Here is a 27388-nt window from a genome sequence, read left to right as displayed (position 1 = left end):
ATATAAGTGTATTTTTACATCGTTTGTTTAATTGTGGCAAGAAAAAATTGAAGTTATATCTTGAATTCTATTATTTGTTTCTGAATTTTTGTTGTGGACATTTGATTTTTATTGTTCGCTGTTGGATTGTGATACAAATAAATGTTATTTAAAATAATATAATTCAGAATGATTATAGATTTGTTACTGTGGTGATTGTAGTTCTGATTGATTTAAATATAATTGTTCAACTAAGGTAAATTTGTTTGTTAACTAGTTCAATGCTGAATCTGTACTTGATCATTTATAGTTATCAACAAAACGTAAATTTGATTTAATATTGTCTAATAATTACACAGTGGCAATTGAAGGAATTATTGCATATAATCATGTGTTAAATTAACAAATGCTTACTCAAAAATATGGGTAAACAATATTACTAATAAATTGTTTAAATAAAGTTAATTTGTAGAGCAAAAAAATAATCCTTCCTTCGAGCCGGATTCGAACCAGCGACCTATGGATGCCTGCTTTTTATCAACCCAACTACAGTCCACCGCTCTACCAACTGAGCTATCGAAGGATTTGAGAGTCGCTTCTTATTCATGTTACTTAACTCATTTTCACTCTTTTTGTATTTATTGTTAAACAAATTTTTCTTTTAATGAACGTGTAATCACTAACGAAACTAGTATGTAAGGAACTAAATACTTACCACGTCCTAACAAGGCAGAAAATATGTTTTAATATTATTAGTGTTTCTTCCAGCCGAAAGTGGGTTAATAGTTCATGAATGAAACTCAAATAATTTCTGTATGGGGTGTTTCATATAATACAGTACTATTAGGTGATTTTTAGAACAAAAATTACTCATATAACATAGTATTGTTGGATAATTTAAATATGTGTAATAAACTTTATTTATAACAAAATTGATTGTTGATCAAGTTTAAAAATTTATTGCAAATCTTTGGAAGTAAATTTATTTACTGCAAAAAAAGATGAAAATTTCAGTAATTTTTTTGTTAATTTTATACGAATTTACAATTTGATAGATGTTATAAGTTAATAACAGCGATTACTAAAACTACATGAAGAATTATGACTAAATATGTTTCAAAAGAAATAATAATTACATTTATTGAACTATAACATTCATTGACTAATAAGCTAGGGAAAGAATTATTAAAATTATCTTCCTTGCTGTAAACAAATTTTTTTAACAAATATTCTGAAGAACCTTCAATCTCAATTTTCTAAAACAAACTAGAGTTTGTAGCCAAGCATTATTCTATATTTTCTGTTTAGTTTTTGATGCAGAATAATTTTTTCTTTGCATCATCAATATTGAAATGCTCCATCCAACAGTGAAAAATAAAATTTCGTGACTGGTCAGCGCCATTTAATCTTGCATTTTCCTGATCCAGTTATCACTTATTTACAGCGTCTCGAGGCGGTAGGCGAAAAAGAATTGCGTGTCAAAGCCAGCCGAGACTGAGTGTCGTGAAAATTTTATACCCTTAGAATCCTCTTCCTATCTTACGGTGTACGCCAATCACCATCAAGGCATCGTAGCTACCGGCGTGTTTCATGGCCCGATACAGTTTACATAAAACTATAAAATTATGGTCGTAGCCAAAAACCCCAAGAGAAGATCTCGAGGATCGTAGACTAAGAGAGAAAGAGATGGTAAAGCTATATCGTAAAGTCGATGGGGTATTTTTACATGAAGTCATTAAACCCGGTTTACTGCGAAACAAAGTGCCTCCTTGCCGTGACGTCCACCTCAAACCCCGTTGCGCTGCTTAATTACTTCTCATCGTCGAATTAAGGAGCTAGATCGCGTTCTGGTTTTAACGAGAAACGAATGTTTAATGAGGGATCCGCGGACAATTCTCACGGTGTAAAGGAAATTGTCTGACCATCCTTTTTCGAGATAAAGCACGCTCGAATTTAAGGATTTTCAATTAGCTGAAGCGTTTCAGAGGGAAAGTGCATTGCTAAGAAGGTTTAAAATTCTGTAAATACTTTTCTGAAGGAATGTGAACAGCAATTTTTGAGTCATGAAAGGATTTGTTAGACTTCAAGTAGTTTTTGTTTTTTTATAAAACTTAAACACAGCAGTTGAATACAGTTGAAATTATTTAAAACCCTGTCAATTAGGGTGTTTAATTTTTATTTAACTGTCTGTGTCTTTTTCAGCATTTTTCAATAATTGTAACTTATTGTTACAGTCACCTGTAACTTCAAGTATTATCTACTTTTTATAAATCTTAAACACAGCAATTGAATACAGCTGAAATCATTTAAAACTCTGTCATTTAGGGTATTTAATTTTCTGTCATTTTCTTTATTTTTCAATAACTGTAACTTATTGTTACAGTCACCTGTAAACTGTTACCTGTAACTTCAAGCAATTAATGCATAACGTATGCTAATTAAATAAAGAAATTTGAAAAATGAAATTTACTGCTGTAACAATCGTAAGAAAAATAAAATTAATCCAAGACAACTCTTCTCAATTCCCTTCTCTCCCATCTCTTTTTCAATTCATACAATTTACAGATGCGACTTCCTGATACAAAACTGGGTTAAGATGCTTCCGCTTTTGGTAAAGATGCTGCTTGTAGATAGCCTTTGAAATATCTGCAAATGCTATCAGTTAGATAAGCGATTTTATTAAAGAAACATCGTTTCCGTACCCGTTTTCGGTCGTAAACTGCGATAAAGTCGACCCCAATTTTCTTTGGTACTTTCTTAAAGAATCAAAATTCGTGACGTCAATATCGAATAGATATAGGTCACCGGGAATAATAGTGGTCCACATTTGAGCGAATTTCGAAAAAGAATAGCGTGCCGTTCCTGCGTCGTGTCTGACCATGACCTGGACAATCTACTGATACACTAGAGTGCAAGTAGAGGAGCAATGGTCAGACGAGTGGAGAATGGAATTGCAAACTGAAAGATATGGGAAAAGAGCAATTGAGTGTTCTCGAAAAATTGTATTCAGTTTCTGAATTTTAAATTTGTCGGGGTTGTGGATACAATCTGATATGACAGAGAAAATTAAACGGGGGATTGTAACTTATATACAAAGGAAATATTGGACGTACAAAAATTTAGTAGTTATTTTAGTGATTAAGTAAGAGAAATAATATAATGATAAATGTGTTTCTCATCAAGTTTATGTGTGAATGATTTAATAATTTTTAGAAGATACTATGATTGAATTTGTTTCTTAGTTATTTGCGATTATTGTAGGCTATAAGTTTTACATTTTTCATCTAACGTTACGTATATGTACAATGTTCAATTGCTTTTTGTTGCCAACAATGAATTGCAAAATACAATATTTTTAGGTAAAATTTTAAAGTTTCACTTATATAGTGTAAAATTTTTAGAGTAAAATTTCACTTATAATGAGTAAAAATTTTAGAGTAAAATTTCACTTATAATGAGTAAAAATTTTAGAGTGAAATTTCACTTATAATGAGTAAAAATTTTAGAGTGAAATTTCACTTATGTCATGTCAAATTTTTAGTACGAAATCTCACTTATATCATGTGAAATTTTCAGGGTGAAATGTCACTTATTCCTGGTAAAATTTTTAGAGTGAAGTCTCACTTACATCATGTCAAATTTTCAGGGTGAAATTTCACTTATACCTGCTAAAATTTTTAGAGTGAAATCTCACTTATATAAAATTGTTAGGATGAAATTTCACCTATAACATCAATATCGTTTCCTTCCATGGTTCCACTCCTTTTCATGAAGAATAATGGTACACTTGCACTCTGTAAGAAAATCCAATAACTAATAATGTTACTATTAATAAAACCTTGAAATTCAAAAAGTGAGAAATTATTCAATGAATAAAAAAGAGAACAACAGAATCCTGCAAATTATTACGAACAAATCGGCCAACCTATTAAAGGCATGTTCCCCAAGCAACCCTCAAGAGCACCTTTCATTTACAACTCAATTTCACTCTCCCCCCGAATTACGATATCCTAAACGTTCGTTGTTCACAGCCAGCCGTCGTTTCGTGCATACATTAAAACGCACCTTAAGGGGTGCGTTGCAAAATGGATGAGCAAGGGAGAGATCGTATACGCGAGCCTGTTAAATCGTCGCGTAGACAAACAATTTTTAAGGGGCAGTTAAACGGCGACATTGTGCGTTCCGTAATCATTCGATACGGTCCGCCATTTTGGATACGTCCATCAGTATACGTTCTTTTACGAAGATCGTAGTCGGCTTTTTACGCGATGCCACGCACTTTCGACGTATAAAAAATTTCGCGTCTTATTTAAACGTCCCCCAACGTTTTCACCCCACTCTTTCTACACAAGAAAGGAAACGGGGAAGACTAATATCGTTTTTACGATATAAGTTCGAGGGTGTGTCGCGAATCGCGAAGGGTTAGGCCTGCTACGCGCCACTTTCGAATGAAACGGATTATAATTGATGCGATGCCCATAAATTTCCGGGTGTTCGGGGTTTTATGGCGAAACGGGAAATTGGCTGAAGCGTCTATTAAAAGTATGCAAAGTCGCGGGGACGTTTACAACGACATCCGGTTCCCTGTTTGAAGACCGCGTTATCACGGACCATAAATTGCTATAGGAATCTTTTATCATTCTTTTGGCATTCTTTCTTTTTTAATTTATTTCTGCAGATTGGAAGCTTTCACTTCTTATCATTCTTTTTGTAATTCGTTTATTGTAGCCACATATATTATAATGCAATATAAAAAGAATTTCAAATTTCATTTGTTTGATACATTACATAAGTCAAGACTGTAATTGTTAATTTTGAGCACTTAATTTTGATATACAAATTCATACACTTTTAATTTATCATTAATTACTTACAGTTAAAATTAGGTAAAGCTATGTACAATTTTATTTTTCAAAAATCCATCTGAATAAAATAAGATATAATTATATAAAGATTTACATAAATACAATAAATATAAACATAAATTATCAATTTTCAAGAAGCCAGCAAATGATCGAAAGAACAAAATAAAATCAACAAACATGTTTCTTCAATTATGTACAATTCTTAAAAATTGATCATTTGTCTTTCTATTAACACATTCACAAAATCTATCAAAATATAAGATATGTCTATCAAAATATTATACAAATACTCATGTTACAATCTGCATCATTACATTAATCAATTTGTAAAATCAAAATAAAAAAAAGAATCAAAATCACCACGAACGAAATTCAATTACCAAGTACAAACATTCAATCACCAAACTTCCAAGAAGCGATTCTGAAAGTTCAAATAAAGCTCCCCGTTCAATCACATCGCAGAATCAAGTGCATCAACATTCCGTCGTGCATCTTTCACCGAAATCGTACCCTCTCCAATCATCGTATCGAGTAGCTGTCACAGCTATAACTGTAAACCATTCAAGCACACCTGCCGCGCATCGAAACGTCACCGTACGGAATAAAAGTGGGCGCAGCAGTGAATTAAGCAGGATTTACGCGCGACATTGAATTTATCTCGCAGCGAGCAGCCGCGAGCAGTCGTGTTAACTGATCGACAGTATTCGAGTGGCTTCAGGGACGGATTAAGACCTTTGGATACCCCTAACACATCAGACATCTTATTATCAACGTTTGTATCTCGTTGGGGATATCAGCTGTAATGCAAATTTTGTTTCTGGAAGAATTTTGCGACATGGAGAGAGTTTAAGGTTTTGGAATTTTGGAAGTTTGAGGCTTTGGAATTTTGGGGATTGGGGATTTGGAGATTTTGGGGTTTGGAAGGTTGGAAGTTGGGAAGTTTGGGAGTTTAGGAGTTAGGGAGTATATAGTATTGGAATTTTGTAATTTTGAGGCTTTGGAATTTTGAGGGATTGGAAATTTGGAGGTTTTGGGGTTTGGAAGGTTGGAAGTTGGGAAGTTTAGGACTTAGGGAGTATATAGTATTGGAATTTTGCAAATTTGAGGATTTGGAATTTTGGGAGATTGGAAATTTGGAATTTTAGGAATTTGGAGGCTTGGAAGTTGGAAGGTTTGGGATTTTAAGACTTTGGAAGTATTCAGCATTGGAATTTTGCAAGTTTCAGAATTTGGAATTTTGGAGGATTGGAAATTTGGAATTTTAGGTATTTGGAAGCTTGAAACTTGGGAAGCTTGGGAGTTTAGGACTTTGGCAGCATTGGAATTTGGAAGCTTTGGCATTTCGGGGGATTTGAAATTTGGGACTTTAGAAATTTGGATCTTTAGGACTTTGGGACCATAGGACTTTGGATGTTCAGATCTTTGGGACCTTAGGACTTTGGAACCTTCAGATTGTAGGACCTTGAAAATTAAATACTTTGGAACCTAGAAAACTTGGAGCCTTGAACCAATTAAGATTTTGGACCTTTCAGTATCTTTCGACCTCTCAGATTTTCTAATTGGAGAACCATAGGACACCAGAAACTTAGGATCTGACCTAGGACCTTGAAATCATGGAACCTTGAGAGTCTTCTAATCTTCTAATCTCAGAATCTTGAAACCTTGAAAATTTAGAATCTTGCAACTTTCAAACCTAACTGCTGTGAAGCCTTGAACCTTGAAAATTTAGAATCTTGCAACCTTTAAACCTAACTGCTGCGAAGCCTTGAACCTTGAAAATTTAGAATCTTGCAACCTTTAAACCTAACTGCTGCGAAGCCTTGAACCTTGAAAATTTAGAATCTTGCATCCTTGAAACCTAACAGCAATGAAACCTTGAAACCTAAAAGCAGTGAAACTTCGAAACCTAAAAGCAGTGAAACTTCGAAACCTAAAAAGTGTACCACCACTAAACATTGAAAATCTAAAACTCCAAGCACGTGATTCACCTAATCTTAATCCAGCCATAAGAGCCTACCGAATATAGATTTCTCTCCAAGCATAAAAGTGTAATACCGTGTCTTCGCAAGCGAATTCGTCTTATCCGTCAGATAGCGGAAGAGAACCAAGAGGGGAACAAGTCGCGACTCCATTGGCTAACAAACATTTAATCGCATTCAAATCTCGCGAGAGAAAGAGAGCGTCTGCATTAAAGTTTAACAGCTTCTTCGGCAATAAATAATATTATGCACGCTTAATCCCCCCTCTGTTCGAGAACAGAGTGTGCCGAGGGGGCAATTAAATAAAATGCGATACCGTTCGAGTTATGACTGGGAATCTTTTATGGTTTATGAGCAACTCTGGCTATTCCTTAAATCGGGGTATAAAGTAACTTTGCCCCGTTTAAAAGCCGCTTTTTCGTTCGGGTTGAAGTCTTGACAGCCGAGGGAATTGCTGAACGCTTGCTTTTAGTGATGGTGAAATATGGATGCTTTTAAGATGTGATTGCGCGGATTGTTTTCTATTTTCTGTAACCACGCGCCAGATAGTTACTCGTTAGATTATGACGCGTTATATTAGAACGCGTTTTACCATGAGTTGTATCGCCATATGTTATATTACCACGCATTGAATCGTTATTTGTTGGATTAGCAAGCGTAGAATCACCACAAGTCAGATATCCACCCGTTAGATTACTACGCGTGAAATTACCACGCGTTGGATTACCACGCGTGAAGTCATCACGCGTTGGATTACCACGCGTTGGATTACCACGCATTGGATTACTACGCGTTGGATTATCACGCGTTGGATTACCACGCGTTGGTTTGCTATATGGTGGATTACCACGCGTTAGATAACCACGCGCTAGATAACCAACCGTTAGATTACTACGCGTGAAATTATCACGCGTTGGATTACCACGCATTGGATTACCACGCGTGAAATCATCACGCGTTGGATTACCACGCGTTGGATTACCACGCATTGGATTACTACGCGTTGGATTATCACGCGTTGGATTACCACGCGTTGGTTTGCTATATGGTGGATTACCACGCGTTAGATAACCATGCGCTAGATAACCAACCGTTAGATTACTACGCGTGAAATTACCACGCGTTGGATTACCACGCATTGGATTACCACGCGTGGAATTATAACGCATTGAATTACCACGCGTGGAATTACTACGTGTAGAATTACCACGCGTTAGATTACCACGCAGTAGATTACCACGCGTTGGATTACCAAGCATTGGATTACCACGCGTTGGATTATCACGCATTGGATTACCAAGCGTTGGATTACCACGCATTGGTTTGCTGTATGGTGAATTACCACGCGTTAGATAACCACGAGCTAGATAACCATCCATTAGATTACTACGTGTGGAATTATCACGCGTTGGATTACCACGCATTGGATTACCACGCGTTGGATTACTAAGCATTGGATTACCACGCATTGGATTACCAAGCGTTGGATTACCACGCGTTGGTTTGCTATATGGTGAATTACCACGCGTTAGATAACCACGAGCTAGATAACCATCCATTAGATTACTACGTGTGGAATTATCACGCGTTGGATTACCGCGCATTGGTTTGCTGTATGTTGGATTACCACGTATTAGTTTGCTACATGTTACATTACCACGTGTCAGCTTGCTGCACGTTAGATATCCATATACCACATAACTGTCCGTTAGATTACTACGCGTTAAATCACTACGCGTTCGATCACCACGATTACCATATCAAGGTGATAGGATCTCCTTCCTCAGCAGCACCTAGCAAATGTTCCTAGTATTTGTTCCTAGCAGAGAGAATTCCCCACACCTATCACCTCAAACAAGTATCAGCAACATAAGCAACATATCAGTTCATAGTAACATCCCGGTCTGTGTCAATCAACGGACTCATTTCGCCAGATCCACAGGTGTTGATCCTCGATCGCAAGACGTTTCGAAGTAATAATCGTCGAAGATAATCGCGCGAGAACCGGCAATCAGGAATAAATGAGCCGAGTAAGTGATCGGCGTTCATTAATCTCGAGGAAATGGCCGATTTCGCCGGGCATGATTTTCCCAGGAACGGGAGATGATTCGCGAAACGGGTAGCAGACTTACGACAACCGGGACATTTTGCAACGATCGTTACCGGAAGTTCATCAAGATGTGACAACGCTACCGTGAAACTGTCGCGCGCTCGTAAAATACTTTCTCAATTTAAATTTGAGCGAGACGATCCCTTGGAAGTTTCCGGTTAACGAGCAGAACCCCGTATAACTCTGGCCTGGACGATAAAATACCGACCCGTAATGACGGAACGTGTAATCGAGAGTCACACGAGCCATCCCTCCTGACACTTTGCTCGCGGAATTGCATCGTCTGCGAATAGAAACGATCCTCTAGGCCAGACGGCAGGATCATGGTATTTCGTTCTAGACTATCCAAATCCTTTCGGATCGAGATTTTAATAGGGTGTTTCAACGACCATTTTTAACAACATTACTTCACGGGAACTGGAAATAGGACATAAGCTGTATATTCAAATATTTTAATGACGTTAAAGGGGTTAACAATAACAGAAGATTGTAGGAGCATTTTCAGTTATGGTGTTTATAGCTGACGATACAGATTTCTTGAAATAAATTTTGGACTTAACATTTCAATATATTGTCTCTTTACTGAGAACGAATTTATAGCGTACAAATTCAAGAGACTAACAAGAAAAGCACTGCAGATGTTCTTCAGGTTTTAATAAGGATTTAAATATTAATAGATAACGTTAGAATTGGGAGTATAAAATTAATATGCGATTCTAACGGCGAACACGTGAACTAATAAACATGGCCGAAGCATTGGTTTTGCACTGTAAGCAAACGTGACCTTATTCACAAAAATAAAGCAAGTGAAAGTGCTTTATCAAAGCAAATGAAAAAAAATTGAAGCGAAACTGCTGTCCATAAGATAACCTATAAATCTTGCAGTCCGTAAGATAACCTATTTTTGCTGTAATTCATATAAATATAATTTTAATATCTATAACATGCACAAATAATGTTTCAACGAATGATTCAATTAATAGGAATTAAAAATCCCCATCAAAGCATACCAACACGTGGTAATTCAACATATAGCAAACTAATGCGCGGTAATCCAATGCGTGATAATTCCATGCGTAGTAATTTAACGGGTGGTTATCTAGTACGTGGTTATCTAACGCACAGCAAGCTCACACGTGATGATCCAACGCTTGGTATTTCAACATATAGCAAACCAATGCGTGGTAATTTAATACGTGGTAATCTAACATATAGCGAACCAATGCGTGGTAATCCAATGTGTGATAATTCCACGCATAGTAATCGAACGGGTGGTTATCTGACACGTGGTGATTCTACGCTTGCTAATCCAATGACTAGCAAACCTATGCGTGGTAATTTAGCATATGGCGGTACAACTCGTGGTAATCTGTCGCGTGGGGATTTCACGCGTGGTAATCTAACTGGTGGTAATCTAGCGCGTGGTTATCTAACGCGCGGCTAGCCAACCTGTGGCGGTCCAACGCATTGTAATCCAACATACAGCGAACCAATGCGTGGTAATCCAATGCGTGATAATTCCACGCATAGTAATCTAACGGGTGGTTATCTGACACGTGGTGATTCTACGCTTGCTAATCCAATAAATAGCAAAGCAATGCGTGATAATCTAGCATATGGCGGTACAACTCGTGGTAATCTGTCGCGTGGGGATTTCACGCGTGGTAATCTAACTGGTGGTAATCTAGCGCGTGGTTATCTAACGCGCGGCTAGTCAACCTGTGGTGGTCCAACGCATTGTAATCCAACATACAGCGAACCAATGCGTGGTAATCCAATGCGTGATAATTCCACGCATAGTAATCTAACGGGTGGTTATCTGACACGTGGTGATTCTACGCTTGCTAATCCAATTAATAGCAAACCTATGCGTGGTAATTTAGCATATGGCGGTACAACTCGTGGTAATCTGTCGCGTGGGGATTTTACGCGTGGTAATCTAACTGGTGGTAATCTAGCGCGTGGTTATCTAACGCGTAGCTAGCCAACCTGTGGTGGTCCAATGCATTGTAATCCAACATATAGCAAACCAATGTGTGGTAATCTATCGCGTGGTGATTCCACACGTGGTAATCTAACAGGTGGTAATCTAGCGCGCATTTATCTAACGCGTGGTAATCCAGCGTATATCAAACCAATGGTAATCTAACTCCTAGTGATCTAATGCGTACTAATCCAACATATAACAATCTAACGCGGCAATAGAAGCGTGTAATCTAATGCGTGGCGATCTAACGCGTAAAAGTTACACATGTTGCAACCTCCAAAGGGTTAATTGCCGCAGAGTCATCTCGTTTCACGAAGATTGCCGCGAATTGCAGGCATCGTGACACTCTTTTTTCCATTCTGATTTAAGGGAGATGGAACGAGGGCGACAAGCTCGATGGAAATATTGGATGGACGTCGGTTGATTAATGCTGGTACTGGGAAACGCTCGGTAATAATGCGTTCGCGTGTGTGCGAGCAGCCGATGAGAATGGCGAGCGTGTAATTTGTGTGATTTTACTATTCGCGTTGGCGTTTTGTAATTGTGATTGATGACGAACGGCCACGTTAGGCGGGATATGTTTGTCGTACGAGTGGGGAATGATTGGTTTCGTGCTTGGACGCGTTATGTCAATGAAAGTATATCATGAATCGTCAACACGGTTTTCATCCTGCAATTTTAAACGAACGGCAATATCATTATACGCTTACTAAACGAATTTTACACCTGTTCCATGCAAGATACGTACAAATTATTTACCAATATGAAGATACATGATGAGATACTAATACACATACCGATACAAACAGAAACATTATTTTAAATTCAAAATTTCTTAATATTTTTAACATTTTTCATAACGTGAAGTTTTATGAAAATAATTACAAATTTTTATTGTGCATAATTTTGTAAGCAGTGATTAATGAAAGTCATAGATAGCTTATCTTTGTAAGTGAAGATGAAAGTGCCAAGTGAAGAGACAGTTACATTATCAAGCATTGATACATGTACTTTAATCTGATAAGACATGATTGTATACAGATGAATTTTACAAAATGTCAAGCTTCATTTAATGAGGATGTAAAAATCATGATGAACGCTTAACATGGAAATGAATTTACCTACAAAATAACGTCAAACAAAAATTGTACTGCACTAAGGAGGGTTATATGCGAGCGCCGCATGCCTTTAATTTGCACGATTTCAATCAATATTTAATGGCGAATGGTTGTATGCCACGTAATCTGTCATCAGAAGTGCATTGCTTACAAAGTACTGACATGGTCTACCTAAGGCTTACTTTTCCCGGTAATTGGAGGCTCGATGCATTTTTAATTCGCGAAACGCACGACAGCTAACTGCGATCCACAGATTCGAGATAAGCCTGTATAGAGTTCGGTCTACGAACATAGACGAAAGACTGGCGTGTTTCGTGGAAAAAGCAGCGATAATTCGTGGTCTACGCCTCTCGTAAATTATCGAGTTACATGTATAATAAATGAATTATCGCGTTAGGTTCGCTCGCGTCGGATCTATGGTTATATAATTAGCGATTGTGCGAACATCGCACACACGAAGATTCGACGGGCGTTATTGATATCACGTGTCGATCAACGATGGTAAGGCGAACTGTCGTGCAATTAAAATACGATCGAACAGCGAAAATGCATTATGATATTGTCTATCGTGCATAATTATCTGTATCACCACGAGCAGCGCTTTTATCACGATTCATGGTTATACGATTATTTATGATTTTTTAATTTTAATATATACGTTAAAAATTATTGGTTTTATTTGAGAGACGATGTGTGAATGAAAATGAAGTTTGAATGGGAAAAAAAAAAGCTTCAAGGTCCCACCGAGATTTGAACTCGGATCGCTGGATTCAAAGTCCAGAGTGCTAACCATTACACCATGGGACCTTCGTGGTAGACGACTTCTCCTTTGCGTATGTTTATTATCGATTGATTAAAAGAAATCAATAATTATGTTACTTGCTGTTTGTTCTAATATACCACTGTTTTTTAATGAAATATTATTCATACCATAATAACAAGATTTTTGCTTAACTTTGAATGATGTATAAAATGAATTCAAGTGATTTATATGAAAAAGTAGAAGTGCACAACAAACTTCTAAATTATATAATTGTATTTATTTTTAAGTTAATTCTGTTAATATTTACTATTAATAAATTATTACCAGTGCAATTTTTATAATGATCGTTCGCTCAGAAGGCAATAGTTGAATTAGGAAATAAGACAAATGAAGAAACAATAAATGAAATTAAATAGTTTTGTGTATTTTTAATATATTTAATTTATTCTTTAAATATTTTACATTGATAAATTAACATAATATTTATTTCCTATACAATGAATATTTAACAAACAATATCTGTTATATTTCTATAATATAGAAGATGCAGTGACAATGAAGACAATTGAATAATTCACTTCAATAAAAATTTCCTTATTATAAATTAACCCATAGGTATGATGAATATAAGTCACATCTATTAACAAAAACATGAATATATTTCAGAAACAAAAGAAACACAAATTACACCACAAAATGAAGTGTCTCACCCCTATCTTTCCACGTTTCAATTATTGTTAATTCAACCAACACCCTCCGATTCATCCCCGGTTCAATCGGATATCAAATCCGAGTGTAAGCTACGAACAAATCGCTATCCCGTTCGAAGAAAGAGGAAGAAAGAGAGAAAATAATGGTAATTTACAAACCCCTTCCCACATTCTCGACACTCGAGCTCCCCACCCCTATCGAAAGCAGGGTGAAAGGAAGAAAAAAAAAATGCCTCTTGAACCATTTCGCGAGTGTCGTCCCGAATCGGAAGAGGGCGAACAATATATAAATTCAGAACACCCCAATGGAGGGGGTTGAAAGTGAACATAGATTTCGAAAGCATCGACAAGCACAAGAGAGAAAGCACGGGGGATGAAAAGGAGGATGGGCCGTTGTTGCAAACCCTCTGGCTTCGTCGCGCCGGCGTGTCAACCCCTAATTGAACGGAAGCCGGCAATAAATATTATGTTTCTTTCGTGGGGCCGGTTTTATAATGGCGAGCGGTCTTCGTACCTAGCGGCGGCACCGGAACCGGATGTGCAATCAGTGTGACATGTGCTCGTGGCGGGCCTACACGAATTTATTTTCCTCGCGTCGCTTCACCAACGTCGTTCCACGGGGTTGCGCCCTGGAACGAGCGATTAAGCAGAAATTGCTGGAAATATCGCCCACCGTGTCCATCGGTCATTTTCTACCAAATTAGGTGACGTCACTAGAATCCCAGGTGCAATAGTTGCTCGGAGGAACCTAGTTCTCTTCCGTTGTTACAGATTGTTATTGAACTCGCAATACATTCAGATAATTATAAGACAGTAGAATAATAGTATTAATAGTATTAACAATAAAATAATAGTACAATAACGTAATAAGATAAGATGTACAAGAATATCCTCTCTCTGAACACAATGTGTACATCCACATTCTACTCTGTTAAATACATACAAGATTAAGAATATACTGTTCTCTAAAAAAAGTTTTCGATAAAAAGACCAAGACATTAATTTTTCTTAATGACAGTATATTTTGACTCGATAAGATTACACTCGACGTCAAAACATATGCTTCTGAGTACAGGAGATAACTTCCTACAGATAAAGTATCAAATATAAATCAATGTCCAGTAATGTAACAGTCCGTATAATGAATGTAATATCGAGTGCACAATGTGTACCTCAAGTGTGCCGAATCATGGCCAGCTTAAAAAGCATGATATTTAAAGTACGATAATATGGCTGTCAAAAAAGTATAACTGCGTAATGGCCCCATCCAGCCGAATCACGATCGAATCAAGTTGCACGATCGATCCCCGTCCAAATCGAACCTTAATGGAAGGCAAACACACCGCGATCGGTCCATGCTCTCAACACCGATCGGTGTGCGGCATCGATATGATTAATGAAAGGAGGAGGGCAGGAATGCGCGTACGAGAGAGGCATTCGTCAAAGGGAGCCGAAAGAACAGGTGAGCCATCGACCCTTTCGCTTTGTCTTTGGTCGAACAGAAAACACTCGACCCGCCCTCTATCCGATTCCCCAGCGTCGTTCCTCTGTGAGCAGCCCGAGCGTCGCAGGCTGTGACTTCCGGTTCCTTTCCGATAATTAGAAACAGCCTCGTCTCGCCGTGATAACAATAATGCCGCGTGCTGTGGCCCTCCGGGGGCAACGGTTCGTTCGACATCAAAGCGATGCGACCCCCCTGCCACCCCCTGCAGCCCTCCAGTGCATCAAGGCATCGCTAATGAGATTCACTTTGCCCGTGCCGCGAGAGAAGCTTCCTCCTTCGTCGACGTTCGATTATTTTGATCATTTTGCCGATAGTCCGCGCGAACGACGCTCCATTCGCTTTTCTAGCGCCTTTGAAGGGCCACCGTCGACGATCCAGATGCCATCCTGGCCTTTTCACACCCGTTCCTTGCAATTAAAACGGATTTTTCAAAAGACGCTCTACACCTCTAGACGCTGTCTATTGTCGAGAGGAGCGATGGGGTGCACAGAGGGTCGTGCTGTCTTGAGGGTTGATAGTTTGGACTGGTAATTGAATTCTTTTAACTCTGCGGACTGATATGGATAGCTGGAGATACTTGGACCAGCGAGATGGAGATCTCATCGAATCTACTGTAGATAATCTCTGAATATAATGTACGTTATAAATAATGCACGATAGCTTTATTAATTTATGAACTTCCTGTCTAGACCTTGGTATTCATGTATTTATTATCTTCTTATGTGAACCAGTTACAATTTCAGTAAACCTTCATGTATATTTCAAACTGCAACCCTTAGTCACATATTACTGATTGTTCCCTGACGTCTCCATAATTTTAGTTATAACTTCGACAATTTTTTAAATAATCTAATTCAACGGAATATTTCATGTACTTTTCGAGATTGACCCCTTAAATTCCCCGTGCGAACGACGTTTGTACACCCTATCCATCAGCGTCCGAATCGAAGCCAGGCAGCTCGAGGCGATAACGGCTCGCGATGGACGACCATTGCGGCGATAGTTCATTAAAATATCCATGAATACATAATTGTCCGTGCGTCTGGGTGGACGGGAGAATCGATGGGAGCGGAGATCGCGACGGGACACACAATAATTTCAGCAGGTTCGCGCGATTAACCAAACCACCGGGCAAAAGTATTCTATTTCCCTTCCCCATTAAAATCGATGATTATATTATTTATAAACCCCAGCGAATCGACTACCTGTTTCAATTTTCCTCGTCCGGGGACCGTTCACAAATTGTCTGACATCCCGTCGTTAATAACCGCGACCACGCGTCGAACATATTCGAGCAATATGGCGATTCTCGAGCGTGTCGCTCGAAACGAAATCGACGGGAGAATGGCGGGCGTTAGTCACGGGCCATTTTGCCACCATCCGTGAACCGTGTGTTCCGCCTTTATTTTCCAACGTTAATTCGTCCCGTCGAGAGATCCCTCGACGCTCTTTTTTCCCGCGCGTTTTAAAATCCGGCCTGTGTCACGTGCCGACCTTAGGGTGCATCATAATGCGATCGTCACCGTGCTTTCGGCTTCACTGCTCGCTGCGCATGCATCGAGATGCATACGTAATTAACGGGAAGCATTAACGGGAATTAACAGGCGGGTTAACGGCGCGGAAAAGTAACGTGGGACCCGTTTCGGAAGCAACACGCACTTCCTAGTAAGTGTTAAGTACCGGTATCAAGGGGGAATAAAACACATTTCTTGTTTTGGATAATTAATATTTTCTGTTAAATAATATCTACTTAAGTAATATTTTTTTGGTGCGTTATATAATTGACCATTAAATATTTGCTATCTACAGTCACATGATATGAAATTTAAATATATTGGAGAATCAAAGAAGAGTCTAAATGTTAGACACTAGAATATGGAGGACTTAAAGGAAGTTTAGAGACAATTTAACTTGCTTATTATTTTAGATACTTTTACGTAGCATCAACAATTTTTAAATGATATCAAAAATAAGTTAACATATGCAGTTATACAATTATATTACTCTGTAATTAAATTTTATGAACCATTTATGATGTAAGTAGTGTAACTTCAAGTTTGATTCATATCTTTCAGTACAAAACACAAAAGCCTAAAAAACATTGAAAGTAAAAGTTCCCACAAAGGTCTCTTTTTGTTACAAAGCACTTACTTATATCACAGATAAGTGTATCCAGTAGACACTATGTAGGAAGCGTAAAACTTTGAAATTAAATGAAGTTCAAGATTACCATGTGTCTAACATTATTGCACGGGAGCAATTAATAAAATATATGTAATAGCATAACCGCGATGCAGGTTATAAATCAATTTAAATACACCCTAAGAAGTTCCCCGTATCTTTTCCATCAATCGCAACCTTGTAATTACACGTATCTCTACGGGATATTTATTGAAGACACGAATTAATTTCGTAGAGATCTCGCTATCGATTTAACGTAATTTTCTAAATATGTAAGAAAAGCATAAAGACTTGTGCGCATGTAACGTACGGTAGAGTCTGGCTGAAATTACCCGGGTAGAAATGATCGATCCAATTAAGCATACGATGTAACGGAAATGTATAATCGTATCTAGAGACGGTTAAAGACGGTCGTGCGTATAATTGGTAATGTATACGGTCGTTTCGTGTGCGCTTAATACCGTGCAATGATAAAATCTTTAATAAAGCGGTTGTTACGCGACGATGAATCTTCGAACTAAATAGCATTCAATTCGAGAACGTAATGGTGCCTCGTTAAATAACGATGATAAATTTGTATACTACTTCGAACAAGATTTGCTTAGAATTTAAGACGCGTCGTAATATAGACGATTTAGGATAATCAGGAACATGAAACTTTCCAATGACGAGAACGATTTAATTAATCAAGATGGTTATCGTAGGTTGTAAACGCTTTTTATGCATGCAAATTTACTGCTGTTCCTTAATTTCATTATGCAGATTTTTGAATTTATTTGTTTCTCGATTACCAACTTTCTGAGTTACTGAGGTACCAACTTTCCATGTTCAAATCATCAAATATGCAAATTTTCTGATTATGTTCTAAGGCGTTTTAAGCAGTATACAGTGCAATAGTTTATAGTAATAGCAGTACAGTAGTTTAATTTGTGATGTTACGTAATATTATTAGAATTGGCTCTCAGGCTACGGAGGGCGCCATCTGCTACAAAATGGCGGCAGCAAACGCTACCTATAACTCCAATGACATATTCAGAACTGTTAGACACAACTTCTCATAAGAATCTTCGATATAAAATCCTATATAAAATTCTACATAAAAATTCATAGGAACACACACAAAATTGCAACAGAATTCAATTAGAATAATTTCAGAAAGTGGGTCAAAGCATGAGGGAATACGTTTCCCGCGGATGGTCTCACGCTGGAATCCGCTGGAACCCGCGTCCCATAATTTTATCTGCGAAATCAGCGTCGCGGGTGTCGTGACAAAAAGCGAACGGTGACAGATGCCGCGATGCGGGCTCTATCTGCCGATGGCATCTCCCTGGGCACGCCCATTTCGGATCGTTACTCTAGTTGCCGGTTATCGTTTCATTTTTGCCGCCTCGATAATAACAACGATACTCCTGGACCAACTTCCGCCGTGTATCGCCGTCCGACTTGACCGCCCGCGGCGCGATTGTGTCGCCCTAATGGTTTTCGCTCCTACGGTGTCGCGGAAAACGCGCAGGCAAAAAGGAAGTTCAAAGGGCACAGGTTTTGCTTCTTTCTGTTCGGTGAACCGCGCTCGAGTTATTAGCCCCGTCTTGATGGAGATGAATATCTCCGGGCGAACGAGTTGCCCGTAACTTTGTAACGGAGCAGCAGCTGAGTCACGCGGGCTTTCGCGTAAAGAGCTCGAACGTTGGAGGGCTTTTTGCGAAGCGGTTGCTTGGTTTCAGTTCGCGTTATTTTCATGAATAGGGGGCCGAAAGGCTTTGGAAGTTTGTTCGCCGTCTTAGGAACGATGGCTCGGGTATTCTTCGACGAGGGGATTTCAAGATGTTGAGATGATTGAAAGGGTAGATTCCTGTAACGATAGCCGGAGATGCGAGAGTGCCGAGGATAAGGTAGCTGGAGGTGTCGAAGCTATTGTGTGCCACAGGATTACAGGATTAGAGATTGATAGGCTACTGGATGACATATTTGTACATAGAGTCTATTAAAAATGAGATGTATTAACTCCTTGTACTAATAGTATACTTGTATACTATAATATTGTATCAGTTTCTCCGGTGAACAAGAATTATTACCACCATATTGGACAACTTATCCTTGAACACCTTATGTAGGAAAAATGGCGACAAAAGAGAAAGAGTCCATATTCATTCATTTCAATAAATTGAACTTACAGATGGTAATTCTTAAACCTATTCCAAACGTCACAATTCGGATGATAAATTTAAAACTAACGTCCTGTAATAACACGTCCAGACATGTTTGCGAATAAACGGTAATTTGGTTCTTGTAGGAGTATCCTGACCGTTGAGAAAGGTGAAAGGACGGGTCGAAAACTGTCGATAACAATTGTCGAGCGACTTGACAAATGGTCCGGGGTATCAGGATGCTAGCAGTGGATTCTTGTAATTTTAGATTACACTTGGCTGGCCAGCGGCTATGGTTAACGCATGGTCGGCCAACCCCCTCGACCATCACGGAGTATCTTGTCCAGAAGGGTTAGATTAGATACGTCGTTCACTTCGGGCCATATATCTGTTCGACCCCGTCTTTCCATCGCTATGTCGCATGTGTACGCACACCTACCGTACTGTGTGTCCGTTTATCGACCATGCGTGTCCATACCTGCGCGTGTGTTACGCTCGTTGCTGCGATGTGTGCACGTCTGTCCACACGAGTATCGGTGTGTGCGTGGCGTGGTGAGTTACGGGGCTGCGGACAGAGTGATGCATTGCCGTGGAACCGAGAAGGACCAGATCCCACGGGAATCGAACGGGAACCCTTACACCTCACACCATTGCGCACCGTGACAGGAGGCCCGTTGAATTATTGGAATATCGACGCCACCGGGCATTAAATGCTTCAATTACGATTATTATCGAAATGCAACGGAATTATGCGCGCGTGCATCGCGATACTTGAGGACCTGCAACTCGAGAGTCATCGTTGCAGTGTCGTATCGGAGAAAAATTGATGATCGGTTCCCTCCAGGGTATGAATTAAGCTCGCAATTTGGGAACTTCATACCACGTTACCATTGGCGTAACTACGACCAATGGGGACCTAAAGGGTAGTTAGAATTTCGGGAAACTTAGAAAGTTAGCTATTCGGTAAATGTGATTTGGGAATATGAATGTTTGAGTGTTTGGGGATTCCAAAATGGGGAACCTAAGGGAATTTCAGCAGACTTGTACATTTGGAACTTGGTCATTTAGGGACTTGGGGATTCAGAAATTAAGAATTCAGGAATCAGATTTGGACGTTTAGGAATTTGCAATCTATTTTAGAAATTTGAAAAAGTGAAAATCTGTGTCTACCGAAGTTATACACGCGTTCCTGCAACGAGGAAATATAAGACGTGGTCTAAGATCGCTTTCTCCGACAAGATCTCTAATTACACGAATGGCTACTCAAATTTCCTTCCACCTTCCATGAAATTAAAATATACGATTGTTCTCGTAATGCGTCTCCCTTTTATCAGAGGCATAAAACGTAGTGTGGGATGTAAATTTTCGAAAATCATACCGAGAGCATTTTTTTCATCACCATTAAACGGGCCTTTAAGAGGCCAATAAAGCGGTCGACCGCATATCCGCGGCTCGTAAAGAACGTCGCCGTACAAATAAAATATAAAAGTTGTATCGCGTAATAAATACTGGAACACGAGCACGACTGCTAATGCAGATAAAGTGTATAAAAGAGCGACGGTTATGGATTCGCACTGGTTTGCGTTCTGGCATGGTAAAACTGTCCCCGGTGATATACACGGGGGACCAGTATCGGGGGTAAACGTTATTGTTGCACCGTATAAATCGCGCTTGATCGCAGAGGAGTATGCATCGTATATCAAAACTACTGCCGCCACGACGGTGGTAATTTGTAGTCGGTAATAGAAGAGGGAAACTCTGGACGAAATTATTATCCAGAAAATACATGAACACGTCTCCGTTTCGGGATATTCTGTGGGTGTATGTGTCTTGCACGATATTTGCCGCGAAACGAACCAGTCCAAGTTTTATTGCGGTCTACGAAGCCATAACTTTTCACGAAACCTTCGAAATTACGGTCTCGGCATTTTCGAACGATAATTAAAGGTCCTTGTTACGACTGTCTGTGAAATAATGCAATATACAGTTATTAAATTTCATGTATGTTAATTAATTTGCATTTTATTATGTGATTCATGTATTGAGTATAAACAATAATTCACTGAGCATTTTTATGAATTATAAATATGATTTACGTAGTATCTTTATGAATTAGCGAATATAATTTACTCAGTACTTTTAGTGGATTAGTAGTCAATGTGACATTTGTGTAGTGTCTCTTAACTGCAGCACATAGCTGATTACGATAAAGGTTCTTCGGAACCTAACCTAATTCTTGTTCACTTTTGATCATAACCTAAAAATTAAGGTTTTGAATAGAAACTAAGGAGCAGTGAGAATAAATCCCTTGAGAGATGTTATAATTCTGCAAAATTGTCTGTAGGGTCTGCAATCGTGTCAAGTTTAAATTACAATTATGTGAAGCACTCTTATAGTTGGAAATAACTAAGTGCACATTTGGCCAGGTGATTCAAGGTTAATTTCAAATTGATTTCGTTTTAAAAGAGCTGAAAGGCCGAGTCCATCATTTAGCAAAAGAGTCACGAACAGGTAGAAACGCAGACAGGAAGTCGAAGGAGAGAGGGATAGAGGGCCACGAAGGGAAGAGGAGTCGGTAATAGAGAAGTTTCCGAGCGAGCTCGTTAAAACTAACTCGTAGCCTTTTCCCAATCGCTAATGCGTCCATCCGGCCGCATCCGTCGGTACTTTATTTTTATTTAAAGCGGCCAAACCCTCTGTAGCTAGCTAGCTGGCTCTCCCTTTCGTTGCGTTTCATTTCATTCCGGCGGGGACCGATTCGTTCGATCGATTACCGCGATTCGAATAAAATGTAAATGGCCGCGGTACGAGCGCGACTCGTGTGTTATGCAAATACCGTTCGGCCCGGTAATCACCGAGTGGAAGCTGATGTCTTCCTTCGCTGCTAATGGCCCGGGAAAATGAAAAAAACGAGCAGCTAGCCCGAGGAGAGAATCACGTGAATACGAGACAGCCTCGCCAGACGATCACTATTGCCGAGTGTTTACCTCGAAACAGACGTCTACTTGGCTCGAGCGTGTCTGTGCGTACAGATGAGCTGGAACAGGGCAAAACGAGAGAACGTTTCGTAGAACGTTCCTGAGGGGTTGTTCCCCCGAGAACACTTGACTTCAATAGTTTAACGAAATTGCCAAAGACACGTGGATTCCACTTGTCTCGATTTGATCTGATTCTCGAACCTGCTACGATATTTATTCGACTCTGACCGTCTCTGAAACTGAACTCGATCGAGAACACTCCTTTGCTTTGGCTCCTTCAAGAAATTGGATTCTTGCTTCAAATTGTTGAGTTTATGTTAGGGACTTGTTTTTGTTCCTTTATTTTTTCGGTGGGAAGTGGATTGAAAGTAGATCGGGAGGTTCTAATAGATATGTGGAGTTTAGAAGCATTACTTTTATTGTTTACATGTAGTTTTATTTATTCGAATGCTTGTCACATGTCATTGGTATTTTCTTATAAATGTGCAAGGAGATATAAATGGATTCAATTTAATAAAAGAGAGAAAGTGGTCATAACTGAGTGAGTGCTAGCCATATGTTCTACATGTACAATATGTTATATGTATATGTTCTATGTGATCTATATGTTCTATAGGTTTTATATGTTCTATATTTTCCATATACTCTATGTCCTATATGTCCTACGTGTCCTACATGTCCTATATGTCTTATGTGTCCTACATGTCCGATATGTCATATGTATCCTATGTGTCCTATATCTCCTATGTATCCTACATGTTCTGTATGTCCTACATATTCTATGTGTTCGTCATATTATATTCCCTACATGTCCTATATGTCCTATATGGTGAATCAATTATCTACAACTATATAATCATTGAAAGGTCTAAACAATTTATACTACAATATCATACAAAATACACATGTAATATTCCATGTTAAATCTAATATTCCAACCAAGATGAATAGTTGGGCTTCGAAGTGTGTGAATAACATATGTGTAACATAGTGATCAAAAGTCCACAACATCCTTCGAAACTACAGCAGTCCATCAGCCGAAAGAGTGCCCACGTAATCCGCCATTCTTTCCGTTGTCCATCGCAGCACGCTCTATACATCAAGTTGTTCGGTAATTACAGGTCGAACAGAAAAAGCCATTACCAGGATCCGGGCCAACAAATCGCAGGATCTGGGCAGTGTCGTCGCAGGAGCCAGGTCCCGTCGAGTACATCCATTACATTCCTGCCCACTAATTTCCACCACTTACCCGTTGTAATTAATGCCGCTGCGTCCAGCCGGTCTTCTATCGAAACAATCGACGCCCGACACCGCGCGCGTACTGACAGTAAGCGTGACGTTGACTCACAATCGGAAGGTTCGACGGTGGTGAATCGGCGCGGGAGGGTGTGGGGGGTGTAGCTGCAACAGTGCCGATAGGCAAATCCAATGGAGGATCGGTGCTCGAGGGTGTCCGGTAAACAAAGACGGATCGAAAGACGAGGCGGCGGAAGCGAGAGAGGCGAACGAATGTGGGGTGGAACGGAGATCCACACAATTGCGGCGCGGTGCATACACGCGTGTCCGTGTGTGCGGCGTGGTCGGACACATGTCCGAATGGAAAGGACGCGAGGTGCATGCCGGTGCATTCATTGCACAGCGGCTCCTGCGTGTGCCGAACGCGACGCGATGTCCAGTTCCGCAGGATGATTAATTAGTTGTCGTCCGTTCCATGCCACCGTGTCACTCTTGTCACGGCTTTGTCACTTCGCTGCAAATACCGTTGGACCGTCGATGCGACCTTCCCCCCGATGCCACACACGTTCAACTCCTCTCCCTAAAATGCAAACACACTTGCAATACGAGCACGCGGGATACGACCCGCTGCAAAGCAAATTGCATTGTAACCAAGGCTGCAACAGGCGCGCCATTAATCAATGCCCCATCCACGAGGACGCGAAACGCTCTGCCAATTTTCAAGTTCCTGTCGCGCGACCAAAGATGAACATCCCAAGGTGCTATGTCGTTTCCATTTTAGGTTCTTGCAATTTTCAAATTTCCCTTGGGTCGTTTGGAGAAAATTCATATGTTGATACACTTTGTTATTAAAGTTGCTTATTCGTTTGCCTCAAAATGAGTTCCTGTAGAGTACAAAATAAAAATACCACTGATATTGGTTGAAGCAAGAAGCGTATTCATAATTGAATTTGTTTTAAGACTTGTAACAAAAGGTAATAGACATTCCATTATACAGTTAACATTAATTAATTATGTGCCTAAATTTATATTTATACTTATATATTTATATACAAAAATAATTATAATACATCTACATACATATGTAGATAATACATCTACATATGTAACCTTCAGTTAATAAATTTAAAAAGCTGTGCGTCCATGAGTACCCTTGAAGAGTTTCAAACTGACATAATTCTATCATAGCTACGTGTATTAAATACAATTCTATCCAGCACATAATAATTGTACGTACATGTAGTTATTTTATGTTGAATATTATCAAATACATATAAATGTTATTTTGAATATTATCGAGAGAGGTAAAATCGTAATGGATTGCTTAACGATGATGAATCCAAGTTGAAGATGCATCCAATGTAGGTTTATGTTCATTGAATGCGACGATTGTTCTGTAGAATCACCACGAGGATCGTAAGACGGTATTAGCCGAATTGAATTCAGGACTATCGCCAGTGCATAGCTTGCATCGAATGCACCGATGCACTCAGAGTATCGACCCATTGACTGAGAGGCTAGGGTTTCCGGTTACGGGCTCTATCTGTGCGTTCGAGCAATCGAACTGCGAGTTCTGACATCAGATCGGTGTACTTAATGACCAGTAAATTGAATTACCAATTGAACGTGCGGATTAGGCACTGCATTAAATGCATCACACAAAAATAATTCCAATAGAACAATTTAAATTATTCAAACCTTTAAACTGTGGACTTTTTTCGTGGTGCTAAAAGAACTATTAAGAGAACATCAGAGGAACATCAAACTTTTTTTGTGACAAACTAGTTATTACTTAATTTTGTATTAAAGACGTTGTAGCACATCAATATCATTTAGATAGTATATTAGTGTTATTGCAAAAATAAGTTTTCATATTTAAAATAAATAAATGTACAGCTTGTTCGTCACAGGATGAAGCCTAAATATTAAACAAATTGTCACTTGATTAGTACAAAAAGAATTCTTTTAGTTTATTTATATTTTCGACAGGAAGAAAGAATTGTTCACAGCAGTCATTCAGATTGAAAAGTTGAAAAAGAAGACTTCTTTGTCTGAATTCTTAAAGTTCATCTTATGACTGATGTATAGAACATTATAATGTGTATAGGATTTGAAGAAGGTTGATAAAAAATAAACAAACAGTAATCCCACGTTATAAGCGAATCATAACCAAATTTAATTATTAATAAGCCTGTGTATATTACATTAGCAAAACAGAATATATTTATAATGCAAGAATATCTACGTACAGTATAATAATGTGTAGAAGGCTTGAAGAGGGTTGATAAAAAATAAGCAAACAATAATCACATGTTATAAGCAAATCACAACCAAATTTTACTTCTGATAAATCATTACAATAGTAAAACAATAGTAATAATTCTATATTCTTACTAAAAGGAGTTAAGATGAATTAATTAAGTTAGCACACAGACGTCAGTAAGAAGAAAAAGAAGTTGCAATTTGATAGACAGGTTCGCGAACCCAGTTCCGTTTTCCTTTCTCCTCGGACACGGTTAATTAACCGAGGAGTTCCGTGGCCTCGGCGCTCGAGAAGAAGGGCCCGTCAACCTAAAATCTGATAAAACGAGCGCATCCGGTTGTCGGCTGTCGGCAAAACGAGCTGGCTCCTCCTTGCTGAGGATTTGCGAGAGGAAGCTGGCCAAAATTTCGCGCGATAAATACGTAATTGCGTCGACGAATGAATCACGCCGGACCAACAGGATGCTCGACGGATCCGAAAACGAAAAAAATGAAAAATAACGAAGGAGCAGAGGGAAGTGCAGCTTCCTCTTTCCGCTAGGAAACGAGCCAAGCAAAATACTACACCTCGAGTTTCTATCTTTTCTTTTCGGTAAAAAGGGACGAAGGTGTTTCGAGTAGGTTTCGAAATAGAATTTTCATTTTGGATGTGGTGGGGTTTGGTTAGGGGCTGTGGTGGTGGGATTGAGTGGACAATTTTTGCGTTTGAGACTTTAGTAATTTGAGGATTTGGAGATTTGGAGAGTTGGAGATTTCGGAATTTGGGGTTTTGGAGATTTGGAAGATTTGGGAGATTTGCAGATTTCGGAATTTAGGGTTTTGGAGATTTAGGAGATTTGGGAATTTGAGGTTTAGAAGATTTGGAAATTTGGGGTTTTGGAGATTTGGGAGATTTGGGAATTCGGGGTTTTGGAGATTTGGGAGATTTGGGAATTTGGGATTTTGGAGATTTGGGAAATTTGGGAATTTGAGGTTTTGGAGATTTGGGAGATTTGGGAGATTTGGGAGATTTGGGAGATCTGGAGATTTGCAGATTTGGGAATTTGGAGTTTTGGAAATATATAAATTTGGAAATTTGGGAGATTTGCAGATTTCGGAATTTGGGGTTTTAGAGATTTGGGAGATTTGGAAATTTGGGGTTTTGGAGATTTGGAAGATTTGGGAATTTGGGGTTTTGAAGATTTGGGAGATTTGGAGATTATCAGATTTGGGAAATTGGAGTTTTGGAAATTTAGAAATTTGGAAATTTGGGAATTTGGGGATTTTTGAGATTTTGGGGCTTGAAAATTTGGTAATTTGGAGATTAAGAATTTGGGAGTTTTGGAATTCGCAGGTTTAGCTACTAGGGATACAACAATTTATGAAAATAGGAATTTAGAGATTTGGAAATTTGAGAACTGACAAACACAAGAATTTGAATATTTAGAAATTTGAAAACTTGAGTAACATGCCTATATAGCAATTGTGTACACGCAATCGGGAATCCTATAAGCTCGCCCCACGATAATTGCATCGCGATTACTTGCTCTGAACGGTCGTTTCTCCCATTTCTTTTTTTTATTCGGGGTA

At 39.0% G+C, this 27388-nt stretch overlaps 2 non-coding genes across 2 annotated transcripts; both read right to left on the bottom strand.

The window, feature by feature from the left end:
* Positions 1-468: 468 nt before the first annotated feature.
* TRNAY-GUA (transfer RNA tyrosine (anticodon GUA)) lies at positions 469-562 on the bottom strand. The gene is made up of 2 exons: positions 526-562; positions 469-504 (listed from the first exon to the last, which is right to left on the bottom strand). It is a non-coding gene; the product is annotated as a tRNA-Tyr (tRNA).
* Positions 563-12773: 12211 nt separating this feature from the next.
* TRNAQ-UUG (transfer RNA glutamine (anticodon UUG)) lies at positions 12774-12845 on the bottom strand. The gene has a single exon. It is a non-coding gene; the product is annotated as a tRNA-Gln (tRNA).
* Positions 12846-27388: the final 14543 nt, after the last annotated feature.

This window comes from Megachile rotundata, chromosome 12, assembly GCF_050947335.1.
Source record: "Megachile rotundata isolate GNS110a chromosome 12, iyMegRotu1, whole genome shotgun sequence".
NCBI classification, from domain to species: Eukaryota; Metazoa; Arthropoda; class Insecta; order Hymenoptera; family Megachilidae; genus Megachile; species Megachile rotundata.
Note: the sequence above shows the minus strand (reverse complement) of the source record. Positions and strands in the feature narration are given on the sequence as shown.